General features: G+C 42.4%; 1 pseudogene; it reads left to right on the forward strand.

Moving 5' to 3' along the window:
- The first annotated feature begins 2296 nt into the window (after positions 1 to 2296).
- Positions 2297 to 3643, forward strand: LOC108540119 (Golgi pH regulator pseudogene; annotated as a pseudogene).
- Positions 3644 to 11010: the final 7367 nt, after the last annotated feature.

Here is an 11010-nt window from a genome sequence, read left to right on the forward strand (position 1 = left end):
GAGCCCTGTTCCTTTTTCGAGATCCCCAAGGAAACTCTCTGCAGAAAACTGTTGACAAAGGTCTGCTCTCGAGACTCCAAGGAAGCCAGACTCACCTGTATTGCACAGATGGGATCCTGCACATTGGCACCTACTCGAGTAGGCACCACCTGGGCCTCTCAAAGCCTGCAGACAAACACAGAGTAAAAAGAAAGGGAGCGACCGGGCGCGGTGGCTCGTGCCTGTAATCCCAGCACTTTGGGAGGCTGAGGCAGGCGAATCATCTGAAGTCAGGAGTTCAAGACGAGCCTGGCCAACATGGCGAAAACAGGTCTCTTACTAATTATCTGGGCATGGTGGCACGCGCCTGTAATCCTAGGAGGCTGAGGCAGGAAAATCGCTTGAACCCAGGAGGAGAAGGGTGCAGTGGGCCGAGATCCCTCCACTGCACTCCAGCCTTGGCAACAAGGTGAGACTCTGTCTAAAAAAAAAAAAAGTAAAGAGGGTAATGGATTCAGGGTTCAACAACATAGCTCAGGACAAAGAAGGGACAAAGGTTCCTGAGATGGCTGAAGATCAAGGAGAGAATACAAAAAGTCTTTCCGTGTTTATGCTTAATAATATGCAAAGATTCTATCAGTTCAAACAGAGGCTCACAGAAGCAACATGACAAAAAGAAAAGGCGTCATATTTTTTATCCAAAAACCTTTTGCTTGTTAGGCAAAATAGTAACCTCTACACGATAGAAAAATATACCCTGGAAGATCTCAGAATAGAAGGTGCTGGCCGGGCGCGCTGGCTCACGCCTGTAATCCCAGCACTTTGGGATGCTGAGGTAGGTGGATCACTTGAGATCAGGAGTTCAACAACAACCTGATCAACATGGTAAAACTCCGTCTCTACTAAAAATACAAAAATTAGCCAGGCGTGGTGGCGGGCGCCTGTAATCCCAGTTATTCGGGAGGCTGAAACAGGAGAATCTCTTGAGCCCGGGAGGCAGAGGCTGCAGTGAGCCGTGATCGCGCCACTGCAATCCAGTCTGGGCAACAAAGTGGGAAACTCTGTCTCAAAAAAAAAAAAAAGGAGCTATGTCTATACAATACAGCTTCAGTGATTCGGTGCGTAGTGGCTCACGCCTCCAATCCCAACACTTTAGTTAGTTGAGGCGGAAGGATCACTTGAACCAAGGAGTTAGAAGACAGTCCTGGAGTTAGAAGCCAGCCCTGGCAACACAGTAAGACCCCATCTCTACAAAAAAAAAAATTAAAAATTAGCCGGCCTTTAGTGGCTTACGCTGAGGCGGGAGGATTACTTGAGCCCAGGAGTTCAAGTGAGCTGATTACGCCACTGCCCTGCAGCCTGGACTACAAAGCAAGACCTTGCCTTCGCACTGGTTGAAGGGAGCGAGTCACAATAGTGGTTCCCTCTGTATAGTGATTGGAAAGGAACTTGGAGTGCTCTTGAGTTGCGTGCTGGTAGGCGGGGTTTATTCGGTTTGTGGAGAATCATCCAGGTGAATATTTATATGTGAGAGGTTTATTTTTTTTTTTAAGGAATTGGCTTATGCAACTGTGGACCTGGCTAGTAAGTGCTAAATCCATAGGGCAGGCTGTCAGGAAAAGCAGGCCATCGGAAAGTACAGGCTGGAAACAATATAGAAAATCAATGAAACCAAAAGTTGGTTATTTGAAAAGTTCACCAATATTGACAAATATTTAGCTAAATAAACCGATAAAAAAGAAGAAAGGGCCGGGCACAGTGGCTCACGCCTGTAATCGTAGCACTTTGGGAGACCAAGGTGGGCGATCACCTGAGGTCAGGAGTTCGAGACCAGCCTGGCCAACATGGCGAGATCCCCGTCTCTACTGAAAATACAAAAGTTAGGGGACCACAGTGGCGGCGCCTGTAATCCCAGCTACTCAGGATACTGAGGCAGGAGAATCGTCTGAACCCAGGAGGCGGAGGTTGCAGTGAGCCGAAATCGCGCCACTGAAGTCTGGGCAACAGAGTGAGACTCTGTCTCACAAAAAAAAAAAAAAAAAAGAAAGAAAAATTAGAGAGGAGACTCAAAAGACTGAAATCAGAAATGAAAGTGGAGGCGTCTGCTCCACCTAAGCTGAACCGGAGGCGGGAAGCTCAGGACATAGACGTTGATTGGCTGGCTGGGGCGCAGCTTGATGGCGTCGGGTTGACCAGCCGCAGGCGGCACCTGGGCGAATGGCGCCTGTGTAAGAGGCTGGTGGCCCCAGGGTACCGTGGCCTTGGAAGTGGGAAATGGAGGCAGGAGCCCTCCCTACACTTCACCATAGGCTTCCTGATAGATTCCAACATCATGATTACCTCCCAGATACTTTTTTTTTTTTTTTTAATTTGGGTGGCTTTTCTTCATGCGCCAATTGTTTAAGAACTGTGAGGTGCGTCAGTATGTTGCACGGGTGACCTTCTCTGTGCTGTTTGCATTTTCTTGCACTATGTTTGAGCTCATCATGTTTGAAATCTTAGGCGTATTGAATAGTCGCTCTCGTTATTTTCACTGGAAAATGAAACTGTGTAATTCTGCTGATCCTGGCTTTCATGGTGCGTTTTTACACTGGCTATTTTGTTGTGGGCAACATCGGACTACTTTTGTCTCCTCTGTCTTAGTGCATAAACAACGACTGCTTTTTTCCTGTCTCTTGTGGTTGACCTTTATCTATTTCTTCTGGAAACTAGGAGATTCCTTTCCCATTCTCAGCCCAAAACATGGGATCTTATCCATAGAACAGTTCATCAGCTGGGTTGGTGTGATTGGAGTTACTCTCACGGCTCTCCTTTCTGGATTTGGTGCTGTCTACTGCCCATACACTTTCATGTCTTACTTCCTCAGGAATGTGACTGACACAGATATTGTAGCCCTAGAATAGCGACTGCTCCAAACCATGGATATGATCATAACCAAAAAGAAAAGGATGGCAATGGCACAGAGACCAATGTTCCAGAAGGGGGGGTACATAACAAATCATCAGGATTCTGGGGAATGATAAAAGTATTACCACTTACTCAATAGGAAGTGGATGCTTTGGAAGAACTAAGCAGGCAGCTTTTTCTAGAAACAGCTGATCTGTATATTACCAAGGAGAGAACAGAATACTCCAAAACCTTGAAAGGGAAATATTTTAATTTTCTGGGTTACTTTTCTCTATTTACTGTGTTTGGAAATTTTCATGGCAACAATCAATATTGTTTTGATCGAGTTGGGAAAATGGATCCTGTCACGAGAGTCATTGAGATCACTGTGAATTATCTGGGAATCCAGTGTGATGTGAAGTTTTGGTCCCAACACATTTCCTCCATTCTTGTTGGAATAATCATTGCCACATCCATCAGAGGACTGCTGATCAATCATACCAAGTTATTTTATGCCATCTCTAGCAGTAAGTCCTCTAGTGTCAATGTCCTGCTATTAGCACAGATAATGGGCATGTACTTTGTCTCCTCTGTGCTGCTGATCCGAATGAATATGCCTCTAGAATACTGCAACATAATTACCGAAGTCCTTGGAGAACTGCAGTTCAATTTCTGTCACCATTGGTTTGATGTGATCTTCCTGGTCAGCACTCTCTCTAGCATAGTGTTTCTCTATTTGGCTCACAAACAGGCACCAGAGAAGCATATGACACCTTGAACTTAGGCCTACTACAGACTGTTAGAGGCCAGTGGTCTCAAAATTTAGATATGAGAGAGGAAAAAATGGAGGGGACAAGGGTCTAACATTTTATAAACAAACAAAATGCTGTGGTAGTGTTTTTTACCTCTGGCATCCTCTTTCCTACTCAAGTGATACTGTGATCATGAGTAGCATCAGCTAGAACATGAGAGGGAGAAGTAACTCAAGGCAATACTCAGCAGAGAGCATCCTATGTGGACCTGAGGCTAGTGCAATGGCAGAGAGGAACCAAAAAACCAGAAGGAAAAAATACACTGGAACTCTGGGGCAAGAGATGTCTATGGTAGCTGGGCCAAACACACAGGATATCCATTTTAAGTTTCACATGGAGGTGGTCATAGCTTTCCCTTGAGATTGACTGTCATTAAAATCAGAGATTGTACGGAAAAAAATAAAGAGAAAGAAAGTTAAGGAAGGAAGGAAGGAAGGAAGGAAGGAAGGAAGGAAGGAAGGAAGGAAGCAAGGAAGGGAAAAGAAAAGAAAGAAGAGACATTACAAATTTACAGAAATCAAAAGGATTGTAAGAGAATACTGTGAGCAATTGTATGCTAGCAAATTGGATAATCTAGATGAAGTGGACAAGCGCCTAAAAACAATCTATTAAAATGTAATTACAAAGAAATAAAAAATCTGAATAGACCTGTAACTAGTAAGGATACTGAAGCAGTACGATACAAAATTTCTCCACAAATTACTAGCAAACTAAAGTTAGCAATATGTTTTTGGGTTTGTTTTTGTTTTTTGAGATGGAGTCTCGCTCTACCACCCGGGCTGGAGTGTAGTGGCGCAATCTCGGCTCACTGCAAACTCCACCTCCCAGATTCAAGCAATTCTCCTGTCTCAGCCTCCCGAGTAGCTGGGACTAAAGGCACACACTGCCACATCCGGTTAATTTTTTGTATTTTAGTAAAAACGGGGTTTCACTGTGTTGCCCAAGCTGGTTGTGAACTCCTGAGCTCAGGCAATCCGCTGACTTGGCCTCCCAGAGTGCTGGGATTACAGGCGTGAGCCACCATGCCTGGCTAGCAATATGTTAAGAAGATTATACACTATGAAAAAGTAGGATTTATTCCTGGAATGTGAGGATAATTCAACATACAAATATCAGTCAATGTAATATATACCACATTAACAGAATGGAAAAAAATTACATAATCACCTCCATTGATACTGAAAAAGCATTTGACAAAATCCCACACCCTTTCGTGAAAAACAAACAAACAAAAAAAAACCACCCAATGAACTACAAATAGAAGAAAACTTCCTTAGCATCATAAAGGCTACTTATGATTAACCTTCAACTAACATCATATTCAATAGTGAAGGGCTGGCCCGAGCACAGTGGCTCACGCCTATAATCCCGGCATTTTGGGAGTCGGAGGCAGGCAGGTCACCTGAGATCGGGAGTTGAAGCCAGCCTGGCCAACATGGCAAAACCCCATCACTATTGAAAATACAAAAAAATTAGCTGGGCATGGCGTGCCCCTGTAGTCCCAGCTACTCAGGAGGCTGAGGCATGAGAATCACTTGAACCTGGGAGGCAGAGGTTGCAGTGAGCTGAGATCTCACCACTGTACTCGAGCCTGGGCGACAGAGTGAGACACCCTCTTAATTAAAAAAAAGAAAAGAAAAGAAAAAAGTAGTGAAAGACTAAAGCTTTTTTTCCAAGATCAGCAAAAGACAAAAATGCCCACATTCACCACACTATTCAGCATAGTGTTGTCAGTTCTAGCCACAGAAAGTAGGCAAGAAAGTGAAATTAAAAGCATCCCAGCTGGCTCTGTGGCTCATGCCTGTAATCCCGACACTTTGGGAGGCTGAGGCAGGAGGATCACTTGTGCCAATTAGTTCGAGACCAGCCCAGGCAATATGGCCAAACCCTGTGTCTACCAAGAATACAAAAATTAGCTGGGTGTGGGTGGGAGGATGACTGGAGCCGGGGAAGTCAAGGCTGCGGGGAGCCATGATTGTGCCCCTGCACTCCAGCATGGGTAATCTCCTGTCTCAAAAACTAAATAAAATAAATTTAAAATATTAAAATTTAAAAAAGAAACTTGCATGCCATTGTTTCACAACAGCATTATTGATTTTGGTTGATTCTACCTGTTGACTATTCAGAAAGCCTTAAAAGGAGTAAAATTTTGATACATGCTGATATATGATATATGAATAAAGAGTGAGAACATTATTCAAAGTGAAATGAGCCAAACATAAAGGACAAATATATGATTTCCACAATAGTAAAATTCATAGAGATAGAAAGAGTAGTTACCGAGAGCTAGGAAAGTAGAGAGAAATGGGGAGTTATTATTGAAAGGATACAGAGTTTCAATTTTGGATGATAAAAAGTTCTGGAGATGGATAATGGAGATGGTTGCACGATGATGTGAATGTACTTAATTCTACTGAAATGTATACTTAAAACTAATTCAAATAACAAATTTTATGTTATGTGTATCTTACCACAATTTTTAAAAGGCCCTAAAAATATATAAGGATGTAAATTAAATGGTTTAGAAAAGTAAAGGGATAGGCCGGGCGCAGTGGTTCACGCCTGTAATCCCAGCACTTTGGGAGGTGGATCACGAGGTCAGGAGTTAGAGACCAGCCTGGCCAATATGGTGAAACCACGTCTGTACTCAAAATACAAAAATTAGCCAGGTGTGGTGGCGCACGCCTGTAGTCCCAGCTGCCTGGGAGGCTGAGGCAGAAGAATCGCTTGAACCCAAGAGGCAAAGGTTGCAGTGAGCTGAGATCACACCACTGCACTCCAGCTTGGGTGATAGAGGGAGAAAAAAAAAAAAAAAAAGTAAAGGGATAAAGATATATTACACAAAGGTTAGGCTGGGTGTGGTGGCTCATACCTGTAATTCCAGAACATTGCAAGGCTGAGGCAGGTGGAACACTTGCAACCAGGAGTTCAAGACCGGCTTGGCCAAAATGGTGAAACCCTGTCTCTACTAAAAATACAAAAATTAGCCAGGTGTGGTGGCCCACCCCTATAGTCCCAGTTACTCAGGAGTCTGAGGCATGACAATTGTTTGAACCCAGGAGGCAGAGGCTGCTGTGAGCCAAAATCGCGCCACTACACTCCATTTATGAGAGTGAGTCTCAAAAAATAAATTAAATAAATTAAATTAAATAAAGTTAAAAACAACCCCCTCCCCCCCAAGAAAACCACAAATGCTAACCATAAAAAAGTTAACGTAAAATGTATGTATTAACATAAAGTGTAGATTTTAAGACAAGGAGTATTACCATAGATAGAGACATGACATAATTAAAAAAAAAAAGGAGGCATTTCATACTGATAAAACAGACATTTTATAAAACAGAAACATGTGAATGCTACATGTGTAGCATTCAATATATATTGTATATATTCAATAATATATAACAATACAAAATGACATGAAAACTTATGTCTACACAAAAATCTATCACAATTGTTTGTAACACCTTTATTTACAATAGCAAAACACACTACTAAAATGTACCTCAATAGGTAGATGGTTAAAGAAACTGTGGTACATCCATACAATAAACAACTACTCAGCTATTAAAAGGCAGAAACTGTTGATACAACAAATTGGATGGATCTCAAGGGCATTAGACTGTGAAAAAGGCCAACCTTTTTTTTTTTAAGACAGAATCTTGCTTTGTCACCCTGGAGTGCAGTGGCACCATCTCCACTCACTGCAACCTCTGCCTCCCGGGCTCAAGCAGTTCTCATGCCTCACCTTCCCGAGAAGCTGGGACTACAGGTGTGAGCCACCACGACCAGCTAGCCAATTTTGGTATTTTTAGTAGAGACAGGGTTTCACCATGTTGGTCAGGCTGGTCTTGCACTCCTGGCCTCATGTGATCCACCTGCCTCAGCCTTCCAGAGTGCAGGGATTACAGGTGGCCTGTAATAGGCACCTGGCCTATTTCTGTAACATTCTAAAAACAAAATAAAAAACAGAGATTAAGAACACATTAGGCCTGGCACAGTGGTTCATGCCTGTAATCCCAGCACTTTGGGAGGCCAAGGTGGGTGGGTCACCTGAAGTCAGGAGTTCAAGAACAGCCTGGCCAACATGGTAAAATCCTGTGCCTACTGAAAATACAAAAAATAGTCAGGTGTGGTGGCACGTGCCTATAATCCCAGCTACTTGGGAGGCTGAGGCACAAGAATGGCTTGAACCCGGAAGGCAGAGGTTGCAGTGAGCCGAGGTTACGCCACTGCACTCCAGCCTGGGCAACAGAGTGAGACTGTCTCAAAAAAAAAGAAAAAAAAAAGAACATATTAGTTCTGTGGGGGTGGTTGGCATGGGAAGTGAGTGTAACTAATTAAGTGGTGACACCCACAGGGAAATCTTTGTGGTGATGAAACTTTTTTTCTGATTTCCAGTGATAGTTACACAAATCTACACATGATAAAATGACCTAGAACTACATACAAACATTGTACCAACGTCAGATTCTTGGGTTTAATATTGTACTATAGTTATATAAGATGTAGCCATTGGGGGGAACTAAGTTAAGGGTACAGGGAACTTCTCTTTGCTTTCTTTGTAATTGCCTGTAAATCTATAATTATTTCAAAAGTAAAAATTTTAAAACCTGATAGTAGTGGGGCATGGTGGCCCGCACCAGTAATCCCAGCTACTCAGGAGGCTGAGGCAGGATAATCACTTGAACCTGGGAGGCAGGGGCTACAGTGAGTTGAGATCGCACCACTGTACTTTAGCCTGGGCAATAGAGTGAGATTCCATCTTTAAAAAAAAAAAAAAAGTAATAAGAATGTTCTCTAATCAATATAGAATTAAACTAGAAATCAGTAACAGAAACAAAGGAAAATATCCCCAAATGCTTGGGAAAATAACATCACACTCCTAAACAACCTATGGGTTAAAGACAAATTACAAGAGAAATGAGAAAATAGTTTGAACTAAAAATAATAAAGTACAACATATCCAAACTTATTGATAGCTGCTAACACTGTTCTTGGAGAGAAAGCTGTGGATTTATATACATATAGTATCCAGTTGGGCATGTAAGAAGCTACAAGTCATCACTAAGTCCTAAAAACAAGTAAAACCTGAACAAACTGAAAACCCAGCTCTTCTTATGTCTGTCAGAAAAAATGAGGTCACAGGGCAAGCCACTGCTTCCAAAATTGAAAAGACAAATACAGAGAATCACAACTTACCAGAGCAGAAACCCACAGAACAGACACCATGTGAATTAGTGCTGGAGCAGGGAAATCTGAACTCCAATTAGCAAATTGTTGGTGGCTCAACATTGCTGAGTCTAGGAGATAAAATCTCCAGAACTCAGTCATCTTCACCTCACAATTTTGTTAATTTTACCTCAGGAACTTGACCAGATTGTCACAGTGAATATGGGAGAAAAATCCCCTCTACCTCTGGTAGCAGGTGGGCAAGAACCAGTTTGCAATAGGTCAAAGCATTTTGTTCTCTTAACAAGGTCTGCCCTCAGGAGAAACAATTTAACCTCAGCCTAACCTGCTGGGGTTTTATCAGAGCCCAACTGCTCTGTGGGAAGGGAAATAAGGAACTCCAGCCCACTCTAGCCATCTAGTCCCACCTAAAGTGGGGGAAAACTAGGAAGCACGTTTAAAGTTGACAGTTCAGAGACACAGGTTCACTAACAGACTGAGACCTACTTGTGGGACTACAGAATGCTTTATTCCCCCCACACCTTTCCACCACATTACTAAAGGCCTGCTTATAGCACCTCGCTTTACCCAGTGGAACATGTCCTGCTACCAAGAAAAAATAACAAGGCACAATAAAAAGCAAAATACACAGAAGAAACAGAGCAGGCCTCAGAATCAGACTCAGACATGACAGGGATGTTGGAATTCTCAGACCAGAAATTTGAAACAACTGATTAAGATGCTAGGGGCTTTGGCCAGGTGAGGTGGCTCACAGCTGTAATCCCAGCACTTTGGGAGGCTCAGGTGGGCAGATCACGTAAGGCCAGGACTTCCAGACCAGTCTAACCAACGTGTTGAAACCCCGTCTCTACTAAAAATACAAAAAAAAATTAGCCGGGCCTGGTGGTACATGTCTGTAATCTCAGCTACTTGGGAGGCTAAGGCATGAGAATTGATTGAACCCGTGAAGCAGAGATTGCAGTCAGTCATTGCACTGCAGCTTGGGTGACAAAGTGAGGCTCTGTCTCAAAAAAAAAAAAAAGATGGGAAAGGCTCTAATGTATAAAGAAGATGACATGCAAGAACAGATGGGCAATGTAAGCAGAGAGATGGAAATTCTAAGAAAGAGCCAAAAAGGCATGCTAGTGATCAAAAACACTATAACATCAAGACAATGAAAAGACAAGCCACACACTAGGAGAAAATATTTGCTAAAGATATACCAAAGTACTCTTATTCAAAATCTACAAAGAACTCTTAAAATTCAACAGTAAGAACACAACCTCATAAAAAAAAAAAAGGCCAAAGACCTTAACAAGCATGTCACCAACGAAGATATACAGATGAAAAATAAGCATATGAAAAGGTGTTCCGCATCATATGTTACCAGGGAAATGCACATTAAAACAACAATGTGATATCACTACACACCTATCAGAAGAGCTAAAGTCCAGAACACTGACAACAGCAAATTTTGGTGAAGCTATGCATGTGCGGGAGCAGAGGGTATATGGGAAATCTCTGTGCCTTCTCCTCAAAGTTTTGCTGTGAATCTAGAACCTCTCTTTAAAAAAAGAAGTCTATAAAATGTATATGTAAGAAAGAAGAAAGGTTTATGTTTGTGGAACTTTATGAAGGGAAATGAAGCTTGGGACTTTAAGCTCGGTGGAGAATTGATTCAGAGAGTCAACCCTCGAATCGCTACGGAGAGTCGTGAAGAGCTGATATAAAAGGGCCTGAACGAGGGACCTATCAACAACAGAGGAAAAGGACATTTTATAGAGTCTGAATGTAAGCTCAGTAGAACTTTGCAACAATTTTGACACTGGGTGAGAGAGTGAGAAAGAATTCTGAGGTAAGCAGAAGGACAAATTCCAGTCATCACGTCAAGTAAGTAAACGTCAAATCTGGTCAGCGCCAAGATGTTTGAGATTTATCTTACTGAGGTTATAGTTTTAGTATAAGACTCATAGAACTCAAATACTCAGCAATTTCTGGGTTTTGGATATTTCCTAATCTCGGTGTGGTGCTCATTTTGTAGCAGTTTTAAAATGCGATGGTAGACACTGACTTGAATAGAAAGAAAACAAATTTCTAGGAAGGATGATCAACAGAGAATTCCTGATTAGGTCCAGCAGGATACTTTCTTCGCTTAATAGGG

Source organism: Rhinopithecus bieti, unplaced genomic scaffold, assembly GCF_001698545.2.
Source record: "Rhinopithecus bieti isolate Rb0 unplaced genomic scaffold, ASM169854v2 scaffold_18466, whole genome shotgun sequence".
Classification (NCBI taxonomy): Eukaryota; Metazoa; Chordata; class Mammalia; order Primates; family Cercopithecidae; genus Rhinopithecus; species Rhinopithecus bieti.